The following is a 21673-nucleotide window of genomic DNA, read 5'->3' as shown; positions in this document are numbered from 1 at the left end:
ACGGCATGGCGCACTGCTGTGTCTTGTAGTTCCATAGAATGGTCCGCACATGATGTAGCATGACTATCACAAATTTGAACAAACGCTGAAGCTCGGAGTAGTCTGAAAGGTATTTTGTGGCGAAAACAATATCGAATTCATGCCGTTTCTACCGCATATATTGTAACATATGGATGCTGTCCGAGACAAGGAATAAACATCGAAGTGCGAAAATCTGTAGTACAAGTAAAATGAAACCTTGACATGCAAGATAGAAGACCTTGTGCCATGATAAAGTTTAAAGGAGATAAAGGATTCGTCGAACTTTCACCATCTTATCTTGTGTAAAACACATTGAAATGTATATATATATATATAGTTAGATAACAAAATGTATATATATATATATAGTTCGAAATTTACGAATGGTTTCTCAACGTATTTTATTCCTTTCCGTATTGTTGATGAACTTATTTCTAAGGACTGTTACTACGAATTTAAAAACTGCTTAAGCTATTTTTTATGTTTTTAATCATTTCATAAAAGAAAAGTCACAAAAGAGCATCTTGCATTAAATCCCTTTCAGAGCTAAAAGCTCTACGATACAACATATATAACAAGTGGTGTCACATTGTTGACGTCACAGTAAATTAAACAAGTCATAACATCGATCAAAGAAAACTAAGATTATTGTTCTAGGTGAAACTTTGTTTGCATTCAACACAATCTTTGCTTATAAAAACAGAAACAAAATGTTGAACTTTCCTCATAATTCAGCAATCATTTATGTCCATATATAACAAGTCTCATAAACAAGATGAGACAAGTGCGTTGTAGATATCTGATAAAATGAGTCTTTCAAATCTGTAGTACACATTTATTAAACGAGATGACACAGAACATTATGAAACCATATATTCATAAATAAAGAGTCTCATATGGGTTTTCAATTCAGATTAAATTAGTGTAACTCGTCGAATAATTTATATTACATTGCAAGCCATGGTGATAAAAAGATTGAGGTAATTCGATGAGGTTTATACAATTAATTTTGAAGTGAGAACCAATGGAAGATCATATTCAACACATGTCGAGAATATTCCTAATATGTCACCAAATTCCAGAATAGTAAAGTGAAATGACTTTGAAATGCATTCACATGTTTCAGTCGTTACGGATTTCTTTTCTAAGATAATTCGCAATATTTGTATTCGAACCAAAAATACACAAAAAGAAACCAAGATTATTGTTCTAGGATTAAACTTGTTTTCCGGTAATCTTTCGTTTTAAAACCGTATAATTTTTTTTTACAATCTTCCCTTTTGAGATTTTCATTTAGTACTGATTGTTTCATTTTTTCCAAATGATTTTTTTTCTTGAATGATTTATCTTGTTTATTCTTTCTTGCAAAAATATAATTGTATTTTTAGAATTGTACATTTAATCGAAATAATATTGTAAGTGTTTTGCCAATGAGATTGTTAACCATACAGCAATTAATACTATATATTTGGAGTGAAGTTGGTCGTACCTTTGCATAAACGTCATAAACGTGGTGAATTGTGAATTGAGTCAAATAGCATGTACATGTATTTTATCAGGCAGGCGTCTGGAAACACATCAAAGTAACCTCGCATGTACATCTATTTTATCAGGAAAGTGTTTGGAAACACGTCAAAGCAACATCGCATGTACATGCAAAATTTAGTAAATAGGGAATGTAGCTATATCCTGCTTACCTTTGTTCAGTAGTTGAGGGCCTGTGGAGAAATGAATTTAGTTATATTTTAATCTCATTATGAAACCTGGTCTAATATTTGCATTATTTTGTTGTTGTTAACGCTTAAAAGATACACATTTTTTTTAAAAAAATATTACTCGGAATTGTAGAATGAACATCACTGCTTGGTATTTCATACTGATCCACCACGATTAACAAAATATATTCGTTCACACAATAGGCAACATCAGAAGTCAACACTTTCATAATCGATTTGTGAACTCAATTTATACGCCTAACTAGCACAAGTGGCGAGACTCAAGAGTTGATATTGTTAGTATCAAATAACGTTATAGTTACATGCAAATTGAGATAATTTTGATTTTAAATACTGGTCGTATCTGAATTGAAAACATATTACATTTCATTGCGTAGGTGCTAATTTTCCTCTAAATTCACATTCAAATATTACAAAAATGAAGCACAAGCTTAGCGAAGAACAGAAAGAAGGAAAACTGCGCAATTCATATTGAAATCTATTTAATCTCAGTGTTCCAGTTAACAAAACATATCTGTCTTTCTGGTTTAGTCCAAGCTAGGAAGAAAGGACATTATCATGATATAAAACATGTCGAGGAGCAAAAAGCACATCGAACAATTATCAGTTCGGTCAAACTCTGTATGATACTATCAACAATAGTCACATCGTTTACAAAAAAAAAATAAACCACAAAAAACCATATAGTCAGTATTGTGCAGACAATGCTTTTGAAACAACTTAACTCAATATATGTGTACGTAGATACTATATGTACGCATATATTATTTTTCTACACAGCACAATGCCACGATATATTAACGGATAGATTATGTGTTCAATATCAGTTTCTTTAAATAAAGTCTCTTCGAGATGAAGCATAATCATTTAATTGAAAAATTGGCGTAAGCATGTATTTCACATCCGAAAGCATCGTATGAATGAAAACGTCTTGTACGTTTTCTCTAACACGGATATTTATACCTTAGCAAACAACTAATCATCTTACATATTGATCTTGTGCATGCCAATATAAGTCAGCTACACTTCAACATGCTTACACATGATCAGCATATCATGCATATTTATACACTTAAGCACTTTTATTAACACGTTCGATTTTACAATACTAGCTGTCATGCTTATGATGCGATCTACTGTCAGTGCTAAACTTCACTATGGTATATGATACCGTTACAGTCCGATATGTGTTAGTATGATATGATATTCTTTCTGGTTGTGATGCATGCAGTGGAATGAAACTGATCATTATCACCACTAACACTTTCAATTTACTGTCACCGAATTAATGGTACATATGTGTGATTCACATTTTAGGAAATTTCAATGCGTACCTGTATTTTGGACTCAGTGCGTATACGGTTACACCATTTGATCTACCATTACTTTCTTTGTAGATGAAAGGTTAGATAAGAGATTGTGGGTTCATACCGGATGGAACCAACGATTTGGGAAATACAATGATCTTATAGTGTCGATATTTATATTTTAATTGCTGAATGGAGTACACTTATTATTCTTGTGTGACATGAATTACAGAATCAAGATCAGTAAGCAGAAAGTTGGGCCAATTACATCGTCCGTGCAAAGTGTTGGTCACAACAAGCAAAGGTCCGCTAAAGATGCGCCTTCAGATGCTAAAATGTAAGCTTTGATGAGTTTTTATCTGATTGTTAATAAATATGCTTTGAATCTTAATACTTGTAAATGCTCAGATTATGACACTGATTGATAATCATGTCAATGATTAAAACTTATTTTAGGCATCAGCGGCTTGAAGGTGACTAAAGATGCATGAACATGCCGTTTGATATATCTTAGTCTCATTTCACCAGACTGGCTACTTGATTACTTCATAAACCTAGATTATTGCAATATATAATGTTCTGTTATAACGCCAGAACGATATTTTCCGAAAAAGCTCTTTGATTAGCTTAAGAGTAAAGAATCAATCTGTCATAGCGGTGATGAGATAAAGTCATCTTTAATATAAGATGGATATCTTCATTAACTGACCTCAGACCACTATCCTCACCCACCCACCGAAAAGGTAACCTAAATCAGGAAGATATTTCGAAGAAAATGGTGATTTCGTTGCTTAGTCTTTTTCGATTGATTCATAGTTTAAAGTGGTCAGCTTTACCGACCACTCCCATCTAACCGCATTCCGCCTATGTGGATATATGAAAAAGCTTGGCAGTAGCTTCCCGTCGATCGGCGGGTCTGCTGCGGATTTCCCGGTTCCTTCCTCTACAGTATATATCGTTGATCGTGTGCGGAAACGCTGCATCACAATGTACGTGATAATTCATACATCTTTCATACATTCGCATGTATCTATCTATCTATCTATATATATATCTATATATATATATCTCTCTCTCTCTCTCTCTCTCTCTCTCTCTCTCTCTCTCTCTATATATATATATATATATATATATATATATATATATATATATATATATATATATATATCAATGCTAATTTCGTTTTGATGCAAGAAGAGAGCACACCTTTATCAATTGGTCACTAAGTCGGTGTTAGATTCATCTAAGTATTTGCCGGCTTCCCATTAATAATAATAATAATAATAATAATAATAATAATAATAATAATAATAATAATACCAACAACAATAATAATAATAATAATAATAATAATAATAATAATAATAGTAATAATAATTGAAAAATTTAAATATTAATTGCAAAAACGTAATTTATTCAACAAAAACGAATATCACAGACATGCTTTTTACAGTGTTTCAGATGTATCACATTCTTTCAGATATTTATTGCACACATATGATAAAAAATTATAGAATGCAATATGATGTGTAATAATCTTTCATTCTGCTACATATATTCATGACATTTTGAAAATAATTGAATGCTATTTAGAAATTCGATGGAAAACAATCCATAGTTTCATCAGTCCAACTTTAAACTATAATACATTGACAATGTTCAGAACTCCGTGAATAATTAAAAACAGCATCATAAGTAGAAGAAAATTATTACAACCTTTCTCTTAGAACATTCACATGCATCTGCAAAATACTGCTGTAAGAAAATTTAAATAGATCACTGTCTTAAGGCAACGTAACAATAATGTGAACAATTAAGTTAACACTGAATGGCCACTGCAGTAGTAATTGCATACACGTGCAATGCATACTTTTTTCATATACTATTTAAATGATATAATGAAGACATACGCGGTGAAAGGAAAAAGAAAAAGACATTCATAAGAAATGATTTTTTTTAAAGCGATATATAAAAAAGTACATTAGGTGGCAATATTTCATTGTATGCTCGATGGTCTATTTTATAATGATGTTTACCTATTTGATCATCATGCCATTCAGAAAGTGTTCTTGCATTGTAAAGCTGTTTGTCAACGATCATCTTGGTGCACATGTCTCAGAATGGAAATAATTTAATACTTGATTTGAAAAATAGCAGCCCATGGATAAATGAGGTAGCAGGTGATATACTAAGTTGCAGCATTTCCATGCTCTTTCATCAAATTGCCAGTAGCAGATAAATTATAATCTATCTTTAATATACTTATACAGAAGGCTGAATTGTCCTAGGTTTTTCTCAACATCCCGCATAATTATGTAGTTACGGAATAAAATTTCCTCAGTTGAGGTAACTAGCAAAACTTGGTCGCTAATTATGGAAGTATTCATGTGTTGAGTAATAGATTCTCCCTGGCTCAACGTTCCGATTTGAAGCTCACATAAAATGGTCCACAACTTATTCAAAACGGCCATGATGTTGACAACATGACTGGCGGCTGCATCAGTAGCGGCCACATTGGTGTAGATGGCAAGTTCTGAGAAATTTCTGAAGTTGCTTTTGAAAAGATTGCCAAGCTGAAAGAAAAGAAAAGATTACTGAATAAAATAATAGCAACACTATTACGTTTGCCTCCAAGGAATAGTTTTGTCCTATATCAATCACTAACTTCGTTTATCTTTTGAAATAATAGCTCTTATTATTTGGATTCATACTCCATTATGTAAGTTATAATAATATAAGCTGGTATGTTCTATCCAAGCCAAATGTGACACTAGTAGATACTTAGTAAATGGATTTTTATTTTAGTGTGGTTTTATATATATATATATATATATATATATGTATATATATATATATATATATATATATATATATAATGTTCGCCGTATCAAATATATAAGACGAGATGTATACACTCTTATATTTTTCATTAAATGGAAACGAGGCTTGCCCGAGTTTCCTTTTAAAAAAGTACTTATACAACGAGAGAGAGAGAGAGAGAGAGAGAGAGAGAGAGAAAGAGAGAGAGAGAGAGGTTGGGGCGGCGACCATCAGGACATTTTTATTTTTAATAAGTAATACTCGATTTTTAGAACATAATCATAGGTTTAAGCAACAACAACAAAGGATTAAAACACAATACAGTATGTGTGCCTCGTAGCCGACAAATTTAACATATTGGCCTAGTGCGACTGGCTATTGCGACTATGTATAGTTAGTATTATGAACACTGTAGTTAGATCCCAAGGAAAGCGTAAACATACTGTTAAGACGAGCAGATTACTTTAGATTACTTGCTTCAATTCAGTTTTAATATTTTCGTCTAGCGCAATGTTTTTTCTCTCCCTCCAGATCTGTGTTCATTTTAGCATTTTCGCACGAGATCAGAATGGAAAAAAGAATGGATTCCGACGAAATTGTGTACCACTTTCATATGATTTAAAAAATTCAAACTATTAATACTTTTTATCGTTATTTTCATATGTCATTGATGATTAATGAATGACTTGAAATTGGTCATTAAGCTATAGGCCTGCTGTTGAAAGAATATTTATATATTTGGTATATCAATTTGCTTTTCAGCAACACTTGGAATGCCATGCTTTTTTTACTGTATGTATATATATATGAAATTTTCATTCACTCTCATGTTTCAATGTCATTACCTATTCATAATTTTATTGAGGTGTACTTCAATCGTAACAGAAAATCAGCTCACTAGATGTGTTGCAGTTCTCATATAGCTGAACTAATAATAATCACGTGAGAATATGTATCTTATGTCAACCCTCACATCACTGTCATCTATAAATAAAGATGTAAAGATACACTATATTATATCTGTCATTGAAATGGGTACTTACACTTTTCTTAATGTCAAGGCCGACTTTAATTTCTTCAGCATTGATAGTATTAAAAAACTTCAGGCTGTCCAAAAACATGATCATATCTGAGCTGCCTATAGCCTGAGTCATCTGCAAATGTGTAAGGAAAGAAAAATTAAAGCATTGGAAATAACCTTGTCAACCTTTCTTTTATCTCAAAATATATTTGATAGCTCCTACCTTAATAGTTAAACTGCTGTAATATGATTAGGTTGTTCTTTCTCGACTTTTAATATATTTATTTATTGGACGAGTTTTTTTGGGGAAGGGAATATTCGATACAATGTATTGCATTTTCCATGACACTTATGGGTAATGCTGAAAAACATTGACGAATTTAAAAGGATTCGAAAATAGTGGATAAGTAGGCACGCCTTATTGTAAAATATTTTAATTTTGCAACAATAGACAATTACATTTATACATACTTGGCAATTATGAAGTTATATTGGGTCCTTGCATGTGAAATTAATAAATTATCAGAGAGAGAGAGAGAGAAAGAGAGAGAGTGAGGGTGGGAGGGAGAAACGGTACTTTTCTGAATCTAGTAAAATATACATTTCGCAATATGCTAGTATCCAATCTGGATATGAAACAATTAATGCCATGTATGCTGACCTCCAATTTTGAAGTTCCAGCGAGAGATTTGGCTTCGTTGACGAAAGTAAGTAGCTGCGATATCGTCTCGTTGCTGGTTTTCTTGTTTTCTATAGTAATCGTTACAGGACCCCCGCATGGTGTCTTGATGGAGTTGTTAATATCGCCAACTGGGGCACCAAAGGCCCGAAACGGCTCTAGAGTAACCAAAAGACAGCTGAGAATCAAGCTGTATACAGGACCTGGATATAAGTAAATGAGGTAAGATTATTGTATTTAATTATGTATGTAATACAGGTAAAACGGGTGGTGTTAAACACTAATTTATTTTATTGACTCAACTAAGGGTTCACTTACTTATATTATATACGCAATGCTAACAGGTACATGTGTAGAGCCAGTTACAATCACCTGTGATTCTTAACGTCAAGATTTATTTTTTTGGAAACACTCTCAGTTGAAATATAAAGGTAATCAGTACAGTATTTATTTCTTTTGGGGATGCTTCTGTAACAAAAAAATGAATTTGTGCGTAATAGATACTGAGAGAACAATGATTGAAATTTTCAAAGAGATGTCAATTAAATTTTCAAGTGATATCGGTAACATTGTTGTCGTTAAAGGTAGGTTCTTTTCATTGCACTATTTGGTACAATTTCATCCATTTTATCGTGTAAATGTAGACATATTTTCACATAATGGACGTTTTATAATATTATATTATTTTCGACTTTCCGATTTAGACATCTCAATAAATGGAGGAAAAGTTTCAGACGGAGCGGAATCATCCCTCTGTTGAAGGTGGAATAGATTTCTCAGATACAAAGAGACAAACAAGCAAGAAAAGAAATGTCAATGCGGATCATTATTTTCCTCAGAGGCGTTTGTAGTAGATGTGTTTCTACTGATGATACTATTACTTTAATGACTTTTCAAAGTTTACCTTGACAATACACCGCTACACTGAAGATATACATGTACCAGATCTCAACAACTTTAGTCAGTAAGAAAGATACGTGTAGCAACCAAAAATGCTAAACATGATGAGAATAATCCCCGGATTTAAGAAAGAAAAATGGAAATATACTTAAGTTTTTTATGCGATGTATGTTTGTTTGTATGTCCGAGATTTGTAGGTATGTGTGTGTCTGTATGTGTGTGTGTGTGTGTGTGTGCGTTTGTGTGTGTGTGTGTGTGTGAGAGAGAGTGAGAGAGAGATAGAGACAGAGATTTTTATATATCTACTTACCCAGATTGCGTTTCATTGTTGAAAATGTACGGAGTGATGAAAACTATTTTAATTTTAGCTGAACTTTTTCGGAATTATTTGCTTTACGAATGTATCTTGTGTTAGTATAGATTGTAGCTTGCTTTTATACCATAAAATACCTACATCTGCAATTTCCCGATGTGTCAGCAAATTATCCGCCCTTTATTGCAGGATAAAAATACCGATATATTTAAATACATTACCACGTAGGCAATGTTTTCCATGTCGAGTTGCCCTGTTCACTTACATGTAGTATTTTTCCGGTACGTCTTGATTGGCTGCGTTCAATTTAACGGAAACGGCCGGAATAAAATAGGAAGTTTATTACAGTATATTTTAACGGTAGTGCACTATCATTGTTTGATTCAAAACTTTAATATAATATTTTCCTGGCATGTTGGTATAAATCGTTTATAATGTATCCGAAAGCAAGCTCGATACAGAGAACTTAATATAAAAATAGCTGTTTTTTGCTCCTGGTATGAAGCCAATCAAAAGTATTAAAATGATCTACCTTTGACCCAAGCAATAATCATATGACCGTGAAAATGTTTGCATACAATTATATTCAATTGGTTCATTGAAAGAATAGATTTAAAATAAGCATGTCATTTTCATTAACAGCCGTTTTTTAATGTATAAATATAAGACACTATTAAGGGTGCTGTTCGTTTCCATGGGCGAATAGAGGTGACATGAAAGAATCGTGATAAAGCTACTGAATTTTAGATATGATAAATTGTAGTGATTGCGACATCAAGATAGGACTTAACAAGAACTAGCTTGTCAGTTCATTATGGAATCTGAGTTTCATATTCTGATGTATAAAGGACCTACACATATTTGGGTACAGACGGGAGAGCTGATTATGCAGTGAAGAGTAAAGTGAAAACTATAAGTGTTAAGTATTTTTAACAGATTAATTTGGACAAAATGATTGTTTTATAAATAATATCGAATCTACTTTAATACCGTACGCATCTGTTTTGTGAAGAAAATCTTTTAAGGATTAATCATGTTTTACGGTAATCTTTCGTTTGAAAACCTCATAAAGAATTTACAAAGTTTCCCTTTTGACATTTTTCGTTTAGTTCTGAACGTTTAATTTATTTTTCGAATGATTTATTTATTTCTCGAATGGTTTTTCTTGATTGTTCTTTCTTGTGTATATATAAATGTATATTTCGAATTGTGCTTTTAATCGAGATCATATTGTATGGATTCTGCCAATGAGATCTGTAACCAAACAACTATTAGCACTATATATTTGGAATCAAGTTCTTCGTGCCTTTGGAGTGAATGGAGTCAAATAACACGGACATGTATCTTAGCAAACAGGCGTTTGGAAACACGTCAAAGTAATCTAGCACGAACATGGGAAATTCAGTGAATAGAGAATTTAGTTATATCATGCTCACTTTTGTTCAGGTGCCGAGAGTTGAAAAAATAATTCAGTAATATTGTTCAAGTCAGTATGAAAAGTGTTCTTGGTTGGGCTTGAAAATAGAGACTAAAATTAGTATAATTTTGCTATATTGCTGATTAAATGATATACATATTGTTTAAATATATTTTCGTATTTGTAGAAGGAATGTCAGTGATATGTATTTCAGATATATCGACTCTTACCGCATTTTCAGAGGGAACTCTTTAGCTGGTTTCCTAGCAATGAATTTCATTGCAGAGAATTTTGTGATACGATTAATATTATCAGAAAAAGTTTATAGTGAGCGTAGTGCACGTGGCAACCAAACCGACGGATATGAGAGCAGTTTACACAATGTTAAAGGTTCACTTCTAATACAACATTATCAACAGATCAGGTTTTATGCACGCAATGAGCGCAAGTATATAAGTGATGCAGGGTTCTAGAGTTAGTTTTGAACTATATGGTTTTAAAACAGGACATATCGTACTTAGGCTAGTGTTTGACTCACACAGGTAAAAAAATCTAATATAACACGATACATTTAGTGTCATTTGAACTCATTTGAAAATGTCAAGAATCTGATTACCATCAAAGATACTGTTTCTTATCATGGACATGCTCACTTGCTTGGTTGTACTTCTAATTTGACTCATTGCTACAAATGTGATTGCAACGTGGAGACATAATGGGAGAAAATGCATGAAAAAAAGTATGCAACGCTCTTATTCAATAAGAATGTATATTGTGAATATTTATAAAATTTGGAGACATGAATCAGACTCGTCAGGTCTTGATTGCCTTCTTAGAACCAATGTCATAAGCTCAGTAGGCATTTTGGTACAAGGTGTATATAATATTTTTGTGTGTCGTATTTGATAATGTTGCTATCATATATATTAAAATAAAATTAAAACAGGTTCATTTTGGTGAAGTCGGTATGTTCCCTAAATGGCCATCCTGTGCAATAAAGACTATCAAATGTTTTGTGCCGATTTTTTATTTTGAACCACCAAAGTGTATTGTTAATCTATCGTTAAAACGTCATAGAGTTACGACAATTAAAAGCTCTTTAGTCAGAAAGAAATGTCTCCATAAATAAGAAACCGTGTGAAAAACGTGGATGAAAAACGTTTGTGGTTATAACAATATATGTCTTGTTTAATAGCAATAACAACCTGCGAAGAAATTTTATATTGTATACATGAAGCTGTGGAACCTTTCCTTCTTCAACGGTACAGTAAATGTTCCTTATTCGTATTCGGCCATAAAGAAAATAGTACTGAGTTAAGTTTTCTCATTGCTATGACCAGGATCAAAATTTTCGAGGTTGACATTGTTATGTAACACAATATCTAGCAGTGACAGATGTATAATATGAGTAATAATGTATGGAAAGTTATTCTTTAGTGCACAGAAAATGATTTCTAACTAACACCTACATTCACAATGCTCACAATGTTCAAAACTTAATAGGATTAGAGTGTTATAATGTATTAAAAACAATATATAATAATATAAATTATCGTCCAAAATATTTTAGAATGATTATCCGAAAAAATAATAAACCGTTTTTTTTCGTTTGTTAAATTAATACTTTATTAGAACATTTTTATCTGAGGATTTCAAATACAAACAATTTTCTGACATCAGAAACTAAAGAGCATCATTTGCCATTATGACGACATTTGCTATGAAAATAGGCACATTTTGTAATAGTGAAAGCGCATTTATTTGCATTGAACAGAGGAGCTTGCAATCCAGGCAAACTCTTTAAAGAATGAATTGTGCAGCAGTTGCAAATCACCTTTCTGCTCTAACGGAAACATACAAATTCATATTTTTGAATGCGACAAATATTGCCTTCAATATAGCTCTCGTGAATACGACGACGAAAAGTATATAAAAAACTAAATAAAACGCCGACTGGACGAAATATTATTTAAGACAGCAACGCTGGATCCACGGTGATCGGTTACGAGACTTCCGATAGGTTACATAATTATTGCTAATGTTATCTTGAATGTATGCTTCGGCATACGGCGTCCGTCAGGAATCCATTGGAATATAGTATGCATTCGATTATTTAAAGTCAACACTTACATGACTGGAGCAAACTGAATATACTAATAAAATGAGGAAAAATTAACAAAAAAACATCAATCTACGAATTAAAGAGGCAGCACCTGATATATTAAACGGAGACAGGCCCATGTTCTTTGGTCAGGTTGCCCATAGAAAATAAACCATAATCTATTTCTTATACACTTAAACAGAAGACTGAATTGTCGTAGGTTTTTTCTCAACATCCCGCATGGTGATGCAGCTTTGGCAAAAAATAATGGGATCGAAAGGTACTTACGAGGACTGGATTGTTAATCATGGAAATATTTAAGTACATTACTCAAACTTCCGATTAGAAGCTCACATAAGATAGTCATAAACTTGTTCAAAACGACCTTGACACCATGATTGGCAACTTCATCACTTACGGCCAAATCAGTATATCTCTCGATGAGAAATATTCAAAGTTTCTCATAGGAGTTTCCTAAACTTGAAGATGGTAGTATATCAAAATCTCGAAATGACAACCAACGATCGCAATAGCAATGTTAAGTCTGCGCCGGAATCGGAGAGAGAGAGAGAGAGAGAGAGAGAGAGAGAGAGAGAGAGAGAGAGAGAGAGAGAGAAAGAGGGGGTAACTTCATAGATGTCAAAGAAATATACAATTTACTGAGAGCGAGGTTTGTTTTATGCAACGCATGTACAATATGTCGACCTGAAATTTTAACGTTCCTGAAAGGGAGTGTGCCTTATTGACTAGTATATGTATTTTTGATAGTGTCCCTTTGCTTATTTACGTACTTGCTTCCGTAAGGGGCTTATGCAAGGTATCGTGATGGTGTAATAAGATCGCAGACTGGATCGTTGTTTAGATACTACATATCTCCAGCGTAGTTACAAGACCGCTAAGAACCTAACTCTATGCATTACCTGAAAATAGGAGCATAGGTGATATCAGTAACACCTTTCATTAAACAGGTAATACAGGTAGACGGTATGTTTGTTTGAACAAAAGTATGATATATTGACTGTTACAAGGGATCGGTTACTTAAATGCGATGCGCTGCGAAAACAAATGAATATTTATTGCCAATTGGCAATCACCACTAGTCACGAAAGGAATAATTATATTTTCTATTTATTGGAAAAGGTATACCTACTAAAATAGAACATTTAAAAACCCATTAAGAACAAATAAATATATGGACAATGTACATGGTATATATATATATATATATATATATATATATATATATATATATATATATATATATATATATATATATATATATATATATATATATATATATATATATTTATATATGCCAGTAAGTCAAATACGTTCTATTTGTCTTCCTGAAATCATTTTTGCCGTTTAATGTCTTACCTAGAAGTATTTTAAGATTTTTTTTCTAAATGCAACGTATTTTTTCGTTCAACGCTTTAATAATACCAGTATTCTAAAATAAAGAGGGACTTACCTCCGTTGTTGGAAGCGGATTTATCTTCTACGTGAAAAAACATTTCCACTACCTATTCCACCTTTATATGTGACACATATAATTGGAATTCGGCAATATTTTAATGACCTGCACATCATTAAGTTATATATTTTTGGACAGTGTTGGTAATTTAATATCAAACTAGACCGTAGTTTTCATATGAGTAATATTAGATTTAATTTTATTTACTGTAATTGACTGAAGAAAAACCTTGGTGTGATTTAAAATCATTCCTAGATGGATACAAGATACGGAAATCAAGACGAGAATTAGGACATCATGTGGTGTATGTGTATGTCTGTGCCCGAGAGAGAGAGAGAGAGAGATAACAGAGACAGAGAGAGAGAGAGAGTGAGAGAGAGAATATTAAATAAATTAGGAATATTGTATGATGTATTAGAGCAAGTTTGTAATGAATATGTATGAATATGTATTGATCGTATTATTTAGAATATCCTTGTAATTACCTAAAGAGATGTTATTAAAAGTTTTGCATGCAGACCGTTTTTATTCCAATAGTAATCACATGACTTTGATGACAACAAAATGTTAGCATATAAATCACCAGTGTTTAATTTATTGAGTTACTCAATGCAAAATGAGCATAGCATTACTGCTTCAGAGCATTACATATATCGATTAAGGTTACCTGGGGCTCCACTTTCAGTTTATTCGGAATGGACTAATGGTGCATACGTGTGAGAAACATTTTAAGAAATATTCAGTATAGTAGATCTTTAGCATTATACATATTGAGATAATGGGCGTGCATTAGCTTTCTCTAACTAAAGAAAGTGAAGGATCAGCAGTTCCTGCAGCTAATCGTCAGCTTTGTCATTTAGGTCTTCAATGATAGGCTAAGGACAGAATATTGCTCCAATAAATGGCTAATTGGGTTGTCATTATTAACCATCGTACTGCTTGAATATTTTCCTAACAAAGCTCTAGCGAATCGTGCGATTAGGTCAAATAGTTTAGATTACTTGTCTATTAGTGGCAATATATTAGAGGATAAAGATGATGGGTTGAATATGAACATGAGAGCGAGAAAGATAAGGAGTTAAGTGCTAATGTTCTGTTAAAGATGTTTCAGTTTACGACAACCATCATCCTAATAGATTGTGACATTTCATTTGTTAAAAACATTACCCACCAGATACAGTCAGACATAAAACACGCGAAGGAATCTGAAATAAATATGCCAACAAAAAGTATTTATGAGGTAATTAATTTTATACAAAACAAACCCAAAGAGAGTATTTATCTTAAAAGTTTTGTTACGCAATTGTAAATGCACCCACTTTTATTTGTGTTTAGTAGTCTAAATATATGAGTGTTTAATGTTTTTACAAAGATGTTGCACTCTTCCCATTTCGGTTAGGGGAGAAATGAAAAACTTCATCACAATTAGTTTGAAAAAGAGCATCTTCTCTACCATCACATATATAAAAAAACACTGTTGTAAAACAAACAACGTGCTTTCATAAATGGGCTGTAAAACGGCGGTGTAAGACTAAACACAGCTTTGGAGTATATTCGGTATGATAATAATAATACTTATGTTGACAACAACACCAAGAAATAATTGGAAGTCCAAAAGGAAAGTTTATTCAATAAATATGGCTATCACAGGCATTGATTTCAAAGACTTTCAGATATATAAAATTCTCTGAGACATTTACGGCACATATAGAAGAAATAAATTAGAGAATGCAATTTTACGGATAACAAACTTTCATTCTACAACACACATTCATGACATTGTCAGACCATGTTAATATTACTTACAGTTCTGAAGCAGAATATTACAACATTTCATCCGCTACACGTCAATTAATTTTCCATGCAAAGCCTAACACAATGAATCTGGTTCAGAGAGTAATGAAAATCTGCGTCAGATTTATATGAAAACTCGAACAGCCTTTCTCGTTGTACTTTCACATTTACATGTATAATACTGTTGTATCAAAACAAAATACACAAACATGTCAAATTCCATGTTAAATTTGAGGTCAAAACAATGCATTCATGACTATTTTGGCAAGATAAAGAAACTGTATACATTTGCAAAGCTCGTTGTTTCAAAGACGAGTTGAATAAATATATGAAGAAAAAAAAATCAGGAAAACGAAAAAGAGCACATTCATAAATACATGTTTACAAATAAGGCGATATTTATGAAGCATATTAAGTGGCTGGATTTTATTTGTGTTCGCCATTTTCAGTTTCCCTACGATGCGTGCTCATTAGATCATCGTTAGTTCAAAACTTCCGCATGTATTGTCAATATATATTTCAACGACTCCTTACTGCACCAATCAAGAAATGGAAATAATTTAATACTTTATATTTACAAATAAGGTGTATGTCTCACTATCAGTTTCGTAACGATGCGTTTCCAATTAGATCATCGTGTTGTTCAGAATTGTATCTGTATGGTCAAGAAAGATATCAACGATTTCCTTATTGCACCGATAGAGGAATGGGACAATTCAATACTTTATACGGAAAAGAGAACTCCACAAACAAACGAGGTAGCATGTGATATCCTGAGTGGCGGCAGGCCCATATCCTGTGGTGAAATCACTTGTAGCAGATAAATTATAATCTATCTTTAATATACTTATACAGAAGGCTGAATTGTTCCAGGTTTTTTCCCACATCCCGCATAATGATGTAGTTACGGAATAAAATGTTCTCTGGGGAGGTAACTAGGAGAACTTCGTTGCTAATTATGGACGTATTTAAGTACTGAGTGAGAGTTTCTCCCTGACTCAACGTTCCGATTTGAAGCTCGCACAAGACAGTCCACAATTTGTTTAAAACGGCCTTGATGTTGACTACATGATTGGCGGCTGCATCACCAGCTGCTAAATCTGTGTAGATTACTAGCTCGGAGAAATTTCCAAAGTTGCTTTTGAAAAGTTGTCCGAGCTGAAATATTAAAAATACAGATAAATAAAAATGCTCCAAGAAACAATTAACATCATTAATCTTACCTTTGCTTCCGCCTCGGCGATTTTCTCTGTATGAAATCTTTCATTTGAACAAATAATCACGCTTTGGAGTCATATTCTTATGTAAGTTCTTTTGATACATACGAAGTATGTTCCAAGGATAACAAATCTGACAGTTTTTTAGTTGATTGGTATTGTAGAAACCATATTAAATCGCAAAGAAATTCAATATATACAGGATTTGTCGTTTCGCTTTTGTTCAGTACAAATCCATTCAATCATATTTTCTATGGCGAACGTTATAAAACAATATGACCAGTCTAGGAAGAACTTTAGTCTAAACGCAAGATCAGGTTAACAAGAAATTAAGAATTTGCCAAAATGGCTGAATGGAATTAGTTACATGTAACAAAAGGGATCATATGTCAGTCAACAGGTCAATGTCGTATGTAACTAAAATTGTAGAAATACATTAAATTATATCTGTCAATGAAATGTATACTTACACTTTTCTTAATGTCAAGGCCGAATTTAACTTCGTCAGCATTGATAGTATTAAAAAACTTCAAGCTGTCCAAAAACAGGATCATATCAGAGCTACCTATAGACTGAGTCATCTGCAAATATGCATGGAAAGAAAAATGAAACATGTATTGGAAATAACCATGTGAACATTTCTTTCATCGCAAATTATATTTAGTCGCTCCTACCTTAATAATTAAACTCCTGTTGTATATATGATTGTATTGTCCTTAACTGTTTATACATGTATTTATCTGACGAATTTTGGGTGCTTGGGAATAAAATTTATTCTGTTTTTCATGCAACGTATGTGTCATGCTGATAAACATTTAAGAATTTAGAAAAGAATTGTGGGTAGTAGGTCGGTGTGCACGTTATTTTTAAATAGTTTAGTTTGCAATAATATATATATATAAATGTAGAGATTACTTCACAGTAAAATATACAATGACACAATGCTTAATGTTCTAACGTCTAACGGTAGCTTTAAACAATTAATGATATTTATGCTGACCTCAAATTTTGAAGTTCCTGCAAGAGATTTGGCTTCATTGACGAGTATATGTAGCTTCGATATCGTCTCGATGCTGGTTGTTTTGTTTGCTGTTGTAATCGTTACAGGGCCCCCACATGGTGTCTTGATGGAGTTGTTAATGTCGCCAACTGGGGCACCAAAGGCCCGAAACAGCTCTAAAGTAACCAGAAGACTGCTGAAAATCAAGCTGTATACAGGACCTGGAGAAAGGTAAGTACGGTAAGTTAGTGACACATTTAATTATACATATAATACAGGTAGACCGTGTGCGTGTTGAAAACTAATTTAGTTTATTGACTCAAATAAGGGTTCAGTTACTTAAAAACATTGTGCTAACTCTTACATATGTACAGCTGGCTGAAATAACGTGACATTCTTATCATAACTATTCTTTTTATCCAGTGGAAACACTGTCTGTTAAAATACAGCGGCAATGATTATAATATTTCTTTTCGTTTGTCATCCTCCTTTAATTGTGAAAATACAGATCTGTGGTTAATAAGTATTGATAAAAGGGATGTAAGCATTCAAAGATCTATCAATGACAACATTGTTCATTTTAAAGGTAGTTCCCTTTTATTGATCTACCTGTCAACAATTCCACTATTTTATCTTGCACATTTAGGTATATTTCCACATAATGGAGCTTTTCTAATATGATATTTTTTTTCGATTTGCTTACTTAAATCTCTATATAACGGAAGGAAAGAGTTTGAAATGCAGGAGTATATTTCTCAACGATACTGAGACAACTACGCAAGATATGAAAAGTCAATAAATTAGTGCTGATTAGTGTTTGCCTCAGAGGGAGTTCTAGTGGAGGAGTTTTGACTAGTGATACTGATACTTTAATGAGTTGATGACAGTATACGTGGACAATATACCTCTGACCTGCATACAGTTACACAGCACATATACATGTACCCAATGTCTCCAACTTTAGTCAGTAAGATTGACATGTTTAGCCACTGAAAACACAATTTATAAAATGATATCCAGGATGTAATAGAGACACATTAATCGAAACAATTTCAATCTTTTCAAGTGATATGTGTGTCGTCTTGAGTCCGACCGATATATATATATATATATATATATATATATATATATATATATATATATATATATATATATATATATATATATATATTAAGAGAGAGAGAGAGAGTCTGTGATTAGGATTTTTAACGTAGCTTTAACAATTATTTAGTCATTTCGCTCTATGACGGTAGTGTGACAGTTTATAGGGATGTATAGCCCCGGGTCATCATGCCGCATACATGTATCATGATGTCCCACATTCACATTACCATGACAACATGTCGACCATATCTAACACTAACCTCTTCATGCTGAGCGCCTAGCGAGGCAGCTGTTAGTACCAGTTTTGTAAGTCTTTGAGAGAGAGAGAAAGAGAGAGACTTACCCAAATGGAATTTCATTTTTGAAATGCTTGTAATTAATGACAATAATGAATGTAAATTAATGTACAATATACAAAAGAAGTTTCGCAAATTTATTTGCTTTGTGAATAATGTCTGTGGAAGTATAGAATACATGTTGCTTTTATACCATATCTGACCTAAACGTGGAATTTCCCGTAGTCGCAGAAGATTATCCAAATTTCCTCACGGATGTCAATTCGGAAATTTCCAAACACCATACAGGTAATTTTTCCATTCCTAGTTGCTTAATGAATTTACATGGTAATTGATATTCTTCCGGTACGCCTTCGTTGGCTGTGTTCATTTGTATCGGAAACGGGGAGGTAAATCCAGAAACGTTCGCTATGTGACATTCTCACTGTATCGCTCAAGCATCACTTTCACTGTTAAACAGTTAAAAAAAAATTTCTACCGTTCGTTAGGAATCAATCCGGATGACATTTTAAGAATACTTTGGGTTTTTTTCTACATATATGAGGTAAACAGTTTTACACGGAGAAGGTTTTATCCTCTGTAGTGATAATATGACCGTGATAACGACCATGTGTATCCACATAAATTACAGGTAATTAGGTTGGAGAACCAATGGAGCTCTTAACAGTAGTTCGGTAGTCCGATTAATTATACAACCAAACCACGCGACTATGGGTAGTGGTGATTCCGACGTGGAAACGAAGTTGGGACGATAGAATCATGCGAAAGAGGTCGGATTTGAAATATGATTAATTTTAGTGATAATGTAATTACGATAGGCGTCACCTAAAACTAGGTTGTCACCATCATTTTAGAATCTATTACAATCTCGCGTTCTGGTAAATGATGGATCTAGAAATATTGGAGTACAGACAGGTGATCATATTGTGTAGAGAAGAGTAAAGCGGAAAGGTTTAAGTATTCGAAAAAAATTACTTGAAAGAAATGATCGCTTAAAAAACATCATAAATCTAATTTAATATGATCATTATGGACTTTCTGAGGGAATCCTGTTTATGTAACAAAGATTTACCATATGTTTAAAATACTTAACAGGTTTTTCTCTAACGTTTTACAGCATAGGTCTAACATCTATACCATTTGAATTTGCTTTTATTTAGTAATGAATGTTTATTGTAATTTGTCTGGGCTGTCATTTATCCCACAACTGCTAATACTTCTACCACTTTGAGGTCAAAATGGAATGCACAATTAGTAACATGTATAACTCTATAGATACTACAGCGATATCCTAACTTACTTTTTCATGGCGAATGGTGGCTTAGTACATAAAGTGATTAATCAATGCGTTAGGAGAAAAAATGCAAATGTGTTCTTAAAGAAATTACAATAAATTACAAAATCTGTCCTTGAGAAAGGTTTAAGATCAATTATTCTATAATATTAGAAAAGTTTCTAGCATTACACAATGAGATCCAATATTTTAAAGTGCATTTCTGAAGATTGAAAATCACGTCTCGAATCACAAAAGGTAACTAGCGTTTTTCTTCCTTTGGTAAATTAATTATATTGGTTTCATACATTGTATGCGTGATTTTGATATTTTTGGACTGGTCGAGTCTTGAGTCCATGATACAATCGACATAAGTGGTTTTATACTTTACAAACGTGAAAGAGATAAAGAGCTTGATGCGAAACGTTATCCTTATGGTAGTGCTGTATATGGAAAAGAAGATATAAGATGTAATTCCAATTCCGAGTAAAGAAAAACAAAACATGGTTTGGTCGATATTCTCCCCTTGTGTACAATCTGTTCAGGGAAATCTAATTTTTAATGTAGCTTATATTGGTTGATATTTGAATGCATATAACTCAACAGAACCTGATTTTATTGTATATGATAGTAAAACGATCATTGATGCAAATACTGTCAATTTCGAGGATATTGATTTAGTGGAAAGAGCAAACAATGACGTAAAGGCGATAAATCAATATGGTGAGAATTTGCTGAAATTATGAAAGCTATCTGGAATGAAGATTGTAAATTTTAGATGTTGTGATGGCAAAGGTATCAGAAGTTTTACATGTATACAAGATAACTCTGCTGCAACAATATACTACTTTCTTTTAGATCAACCAATTTTTTATGTCCAACTACCTTCAAGTGTGGTAACAGAATGAAATCTGTTCATCAACCAACAATAATTCACTTGGGTCTAACTGATTCTCTGACCACCACAAGTGAAAATAATGAAAGTATTACAGCAAGAGACACATAAATATGGGTTGAAACGCAAATGAATATACTTGTCCAAAATATCAGCTCTGCATTAACAGAAAAAATCTAATAATATAGTCAGACTGATATAATAATGTCAACTGCTTTGAATTTTCTAATATAGAGTATTTGTGGTACAAGTACTTTTTGGAATTATTAGATCGTCAGTCTGTTAATCCTAGAATTTTTATGTTG

Source organism: Sinohyriopsis cumingii, chromosome 7 (genome assembly GCF_028554795.1).
Source record: "Sinohyriopsis cumingii isolate HCF-2022 chromosome 7, ASM2855479v2, whole genome shotgun sequence".
NCBI classification, from domain to species: domain Eukaryota; kingdom Metazoa; phylum Mollusca; class Bivalvia; order Unionida; family Unionidae; genus Sinohyriopsis; species Sinohyriopsis cumingii.
The sequence above is the reverse complement of the archived record's forward strand: the minus strand, read 5'-3'. Positions refer to the sequence as shown.